Below are 6,695 nucleotides of genomic sequence, written 5' to 3'. Positions count from 1 at the left end.
CGAAACGATTGGTCCAATATGGCAACATCAAGTGACTTTTGGGGTTTTGATTCACCATATTTCATCTGCCCTTTCGAATTTTGAAATTTCAAGTTCAGATTCGTATTCAGCCATTAATCTGAACTCGTTCGGTAGATTTGAGGTGCCCTTGAAAGGGTTGAATGGGGAAATCCACCCTCTTGAGGCCCGGGTTAGAGTTGAGGTAAGAATCTTAAAAAATAATTCCCTTATTTTTTCACTACTTGGAGCCAATTTGGGGGGTGGGTCGGTCGAAATTCAAAAATGACTGTTGAGGACCACCCTAGTAAACATACACGGATAGTAAAATCTTTTTTCACCCCAGAGAATGCAAAAACTCGATGGCCGAGAGCGCGTGACGTGATCAATTTAACTGTAAGCTCTAGCTGCTCGGTGGGAATAAATTTCTAGCGTTTCACTCCTCCTTCCCCATCCAGCCGCTTCACGGTTATTTCCCATCAACCCCCAATCCACGATGCTTTCGAGGAAGAAAGGGTTTCTTCCCCTTTCTCGTATAGTACAAGCAAATACAATAGTACGGAGGAACGCCCTTGAATTGTTGAGTAAATTCTTAACAAATCTTTTCTCGCGCAACCCTTGCTTATTTTTCCACACCCCGTCTTACCTTCTCCCCCAATCCTCGATCTCGCTTCTACCTTTTCTCTCCTCTCTCTCTCTCTCTCTCTCTCTCTCTCTATTCTCCTTGAGCTAATACTCCCCTCTGTTTATAAAGTTTACGTATATACGTTTCGTTGGGTTGGGGGATTGGAAAACCAGGATGACGGGGAGGAGAGTTTGGGTCTGGTTGTCGGCAGGCAGCGACTGCCTGCCGGTCTGGCAAATATCCCCGATTACACGTATTATTAAACGCATTTACTAAAGATGCAAGATTTACACCCCATTTTCCACGAGCTATATATGCACAATAAAGGGACTCAAAGTACTCGAGAGGATTGCAAAATAGCTGCGGGTAATGGCTGGCGAAATTGAATGAATTTTTAACCATCGCATGGAAAGAGGTAGAGGTAATAACGCGAGGCTGCTGGAGAAAGGTGTATTTAAATATCAAAATTGTATCGCATCGGTCCATTCACCGAGCTGATGAAAAGTAGTCTCCGTCCTTTTTATTCGCAACAAGCTCATTTTCGCCGCTCTAGTTACCCTCGACAAGTTTTTTCTTTCCTTTCTTATTATTACTCGAGCCGCTTCACCGCTACTTTACATCCATTATACAATATATTTCCTCCATTCATCCCTTCCACCTACGCTCTTCTCTATTTCTTCCCCCCCCCCCCCCCCGCCCCTCCTTCCCTCTCGCCAATGAATTATGAACCTGGACCACCGGCTCTAACCAGGGGGCAACGACGAGACAGCGAGAAGCGAGGCGCGAAGTCGTTATCGAGTTTAATTCTCCCCGACACCCCACGACTCGCCCTTTCCTTGAAGTAAGGTCGACTTTACACAGGAATCCTCGATGCTCACCCCTAAGCGAGAGAGTGTGCGACACCGCCTGTCATGGCGTCCCTTTATCTTATACCTACCTATGTGGTCCTGCAGATATAACCTGGGGAAACATTTGCAAACGGATGCTGCGTGCCGCGATACTCGAGCCCCTACGCAGTGCGAGTCTCCCATCGCTATTCATGACCGTACGTCACCGAAATTGTTTCCCGTAAAGTGAAAGTAGGGGGACGAGTGGCGACGAATAAAATTTACCTGCAACTCACCCCGGTGGTGTACCTATAAGATTATTCCCATCTGCTCGCTCTTGCAGAAGTTGATACCCAAGACGACGTATAAACGCTGCGGTTTTCGTTATGGTATAGCGAAGCGAGTTTAGCGAATGTATTTCTTTGCTTTTATTTATTTGTTTATTTATTTTTTCTTTTATTTTTATTTTCACTTTTTTTCTCAAGTAAATTCTTCAATTATAGACGCTAGTTTCATCTTATATATCCACTCTAAAAGCCAACTCTGTACGGTCTAATTACATTAGTCGCTGCTAGCTATCGCGCATCTTGCAAGCTCATCGCAAACTATTCTGATAAATTTCCGCTCCGAGAGTGCATACTTCTGATTTACGAAGCTTTTAAATAAGTTGTACACACGTATAAGAGTATACAAGGTGAGCAGCGTCGTAACTCTCAATTATTCCTTATACAGCGGTTATTTGTAGGTAAGTAGATTTATATAGTGGTTTCAGCAACGTTCTCGAGGTGATAGGATAAATCTTTTCTCGAGATGGTTTCAAGGAGCAATATCCTTCGTTAATTTAATACTCGCATTAATTGTGTCAGAATTTCTAAAGACGGTGTTACGGTTGTACCTGCAATATGTTTACAAATCTTGTTACTTATAAAGCGAATTAAAAAACAAAAAAACAAATTAAAACTGGTCGTTTTCTTTAAATTCGTCACGCAGATCAGAGCTTCATCTATATATCGTTAGCACTTTGTTTTTTGTGCATGCGTCCTCGCTTTGATTTTCCCTCCGGTTACGATTCATATGATTCTTTTGAAAGTGACCTCGTCACGCAACCGGTTGGCGATGATGACGTTTCCCGGCGGTCCCCTTTCTTGCCAATTAGATTTCCCTATAAATCGTGTTTCTCCAGCTACGCAGAGAGTAGCTCCCAGGCAAAGTGCGTGAGTCCCTCGAGTGTGTGTGCGTGTGTGTGCATCGCAAGGGTGCCTAACTTCACGATGGATCTTTGTAACAGTGAGGTGGGTATAATTTCTCTGCGGTTATACAACGCTCGTGAATTATTTGTCGGATACGACATTGAAGACGTGCACAAATCGTCAGCGATTTACTTACCGGAAGTTGGCTGAGTTACGCCCTTATCTCCAAGCTATCATAACTCTCGGTTGTATGAGGATAAAGAAGCCTTAATATCTCGCTAATTATTGCCAAATTCATAGACTTTGCATAATTCGTATTGTCGAGTCGATCAAGTCGCTCGCTTGACAGCGTCGGCGTCGGCGTCGGAATCCCACGAGGAGAGAAACTAATGCTTTATTATTTAAATGCAATGGAAAGTCGACGTAGTGCGTGCACGCCGGGCGTGCGTAGGGGTGAACGAGAATTTCTGACTGAGTTGTGGAAGTTCGGGGTGTGGCGAAAGGCGCTGGATGCATGACCAAGAGGGGGATGAACCTTGTCGTGGAATTTACTCTATGGTAGAAAAGTTACCTGCAGACTTGCTCGACAATTGCTCGACAAATTGGTAACGGCCACTGCTGCCGAGACGAAGGAAGATTCTTACTTTTTACAATTTCAGGGAAACATGTTCAGAGTTTATTCAACCACGATTAAAGTGTTTCAATTTACTCGACGAAGCTGTAATTGGGTGATTTTTTTCACATAACATATCGTTGAAATATCATTATACTCCATATAATAACATTAATTTTTTCACCGTCGTATATAAATTTATGTAACACTTGTTACGCATTCAACATCCGTATTATGGGTCTAATGATTCTGACTTACACGATTCTTTCTCGTTTTTTTTTTTTTTTTTTTTTTTTTTTTTTTAATGCTGTTTCATGACGCGTCCATGTTTTTTCACTGTCATTTGTCGCAAAAAATTCTGCCTGTAATTGCCCAGACCGGACGTTCATTTCAATAACGAATATCCGGACGCGACAACGAGCCGATGTATAAAATGCCGCTTTGATTCACGATTTTCTACACAGTAAATATGAAGCTCTTCTCGATCTGTCTGTTCGTGGTATTATTACTACTTCAAGCTACGGTAAATAGTTTTGACTATAAACGTGTATTAAATAGTTCAACATTCATTCGTTTATAAATTTGTATATTGTTGAATCGTCAATGGTAATTGTGTCTATACTTTTCTCAAATCACAGTCAAATCTTTCAAAGTATGATGTATAGAAATTTTCAAATACCTACAAGTTATTCTAGACTACCAAATCGTAGTAAAATGTTATTTTTCTTCCTTGGGAGTATAATTTCGCTGCAGTAGCAGACGATTATTAAACCAGCCGATTTTTTAACGAGCTTTAATTAAGCTCGATCCTCACTTCTAATCGAATTATCGAATTTCCGAGTTAAATTACTTACATCGTGACTCGCTTCACAGCTTGGTCTCCGAGTCGGTAATGCCGGACTTGAAGGCCGTGAGATTTTTGGCGGTTCGTCGCGTCATCAGCCTCCAGGAGGTCCTCCGGGTCACGCAGGAGGCCGCCCTCCACCTCCGCCTCCACCTACCAATGGTGGGTATGAATACTGACGTAATGCTTTGCATTTTTAAGGCGCATAATTCCATTTTCAATTTTTATCTTCGAAATGAACTTCAGCTCCTTAAATAAGATTGGGAATTTTTCATAGGTATTTGAGTTGTGATTTTATCGTCCAACGTGTACGCAGTCAATTGCGACGACATGGATCACCCGAAGCACACGAACGAATTCAATTTTCAGGAACGTTCGTCGCGTAATCTGATTTGAAAACTATACTGAAATGGTTAAATCAATTGCGGCAAGATATGTATCTAGTAACGCGATAACGCTTAACTGTGACTAACAAGTTCCGAGACATCGCGCATACAAACTATCATATATTATAACTTTCAGCAGGTTTCTAAATGGTTGCAAATAATACGGAATCAAAAACGCTTTATCGGTTCATATCGCACAAATTGCTCCTCCGATTGAAAGTTTCACCTTAAAAACCGTCCGTTTCTTTTTCACAGTAATGAATTATTCCGTGGGTTCAAAAATATGTTCAATATTTTTATAAACTTGTAATTTCAGCGACATCCAGTGGCTAGTATTTACCGCCCGTCTCGTCTCACCGCTGCCTTTGATTTCCAACGAAAGACCAACGGGTGCAACGCTCTCACCGGAAACTGATTATACTTTTTAAACGAAAATTTTACAGCACAAACTGCATAAAATACGACAGCTCGCAACCGTAATAAAGTTAAATATTGAAACATCCATCTCTCCTCTTACTCAACAACATAAACCGAAAAAAATATTTTATAACAAACGTGACACAATTTAACAGCACAAAAAATTTGCCAATTGTAGCTGCAGAGTGCTGTGGCTATGCAGGTACGTCGAACGTACCTACGTGTAACAATTTATTTATCGCATTTTTGACTGCACGGGTGAAAACCGAGGTTAGGTGATGCAATTTTCAGATTTTCGTTTTCTGGCCATTTTTTTTCTCATTCGGGACAGGATTTGTCACAGACTTTTGCTATTGGGATTGTCCCTTTGCAATTCGTGATCTGGTGGAAAAAAATCCAACTAATGCAACCAGGTTGACGGCTGATCGTTGACAGTATTTTTTCGCGTATGTGGATAGTGGGACAGATATATTATTGATTATGTTTAATTAATTTACGTGACACGAGTAATTCGAAAGCTCAAGAATTATGATTTGTCTTCACTAAAATTAAAATCTTAGGTTATGTGGTGATGAAATAGCGCCGACGACCAGGCTCTGGCGTCATGAAGACATTTTCCAATATTGCATATTTACAATCGAGGCTGATTGGCCCAGTTGCTTTAAAAATAGATCTAAACCCAGGGCCGTCATCTTACGAGTCTGTAAAAATTCTCGACTCCTTAAAATTCATCCAAGACACTTTAATTACAGGGTGTGGATATAAGCTACACAGATGATTACTTTTTCTGGATCCTGAGTACAAGTATGTGTGTGCATTACGTAGTATAGGTGAAAAGATCGTGTTTTAGAAAAGATTCTCTCCTTAATTGCCACGTCTGTCTAGCGTCCCTTTCACAACCCCGATTTTCCTCGACGTAAGTTTTTGCTCCTCGTTCAAGCCGTCAGTGCAAGATTGTTCTTTCCGCGTTTTATTAGTTGCCGGGTATAGCTTGGAGCAAAACACTTGGGGTATAAATCACGGCGTTGTCCAAAAGCCAGCGGCCAGCGGCCAGCAGCTGTAAGTCGGTTGCCATGGCTTGCACCGGTCAGGCAGGCCAGACGTCGAGAGTCGAGAGCTTCCAGAAATGCGGAAAGCCGGCTTGACGAAGTCGACCTTCGAGCATAACGTACCGGATAAAGAAGGGGAACCATGCCCGCGATATTGCCGATGTGCCCCGCCGCCATATCAACTGCTAACTTTCTAATTAATCACCCGCTTATCACGAGCAGACCTGCCGGAGTTGTTGAACCATTCCTTCAACCTTCCGTCCTTCCTCACACTCCTCGTCTCGTCCTGCGATCAACATTCGCCGTTTGGCCGGCGAGCGTGTTGGTGTAGGATTGTAAAAGTGCGTGCAGGATCGCAGGATCAAAAAGGGCGCAGTTGGAAACGAGACCTAAAAGCGTTGGTGCAAGTTTCCCTTTTCGTTGCAACGTCACTTCAAGGTGCGGTCACGTCGACTAACAATGAACTTGCAGGCCTTCTCAGCCAGCCACTCTTCTCCAATCAAGCCGTCAATCGGCCTAATCGCGTTATGAACTCTGTGCACCACCCTCTCTTCGACAAGGGCTAAACAAGCTTCCCTGACTCGGTCTTGCTCCCCGATTTCGGGCTAGGTATGCCTACTTCTCCCTCCAAGAGGAAGAGGGAGGCGGCCAACGAAGGTCGGGGTGAGTGAAGGGCGTTAATAGCTTAAGGGTTGATTGATGCCACCCACTTTGCTACTCCTCGCCCGCGGCGTCGCCGCTTTCTCG

At 43.0% G+C, this 6,695-nt stretch overlaps 1 long non-coding RNA gene across 1 annotated transcript; it reads left to right on the top strand.

Annotated features, from left to right (window-relative positions):
• Positions 1-3,720: 3,720 nt before the first annotated feature.
• Positions 3,721-4,979, top strand: LOC124405469. The gene is made up of 3 exons (XR_006929112.1): positions 3,721-3,775; positions 4,126-4,258; positions 4,799-4,979. It is a non-coding gene; the product is annotated as an uncharacterized LOC124405469 (long non-coding RNA).
• Positions 4,980-6,695: the final 1,716 nt, after the last annotated feature.

Source organism: Diprion similis, chromosome 4, assembly GCF_021155765.1.
Source record: "Diprion similis isolate iyDipSimi1 chromosome 4, iyDipSimi1.1, whole genome shotgun sequence".
NCBI classification, from domain to species: domain Eukaryota; kingdom Metazoa; phylum Arthropoda; class Insecta; order Hymenoptera; family Diprionidae; genus Diprion; species Diprion similis.
Note: the sequence above shows the minus strand (reverse complement) of the source record. Positions and strands in the feature narration are given on the sequence as shown.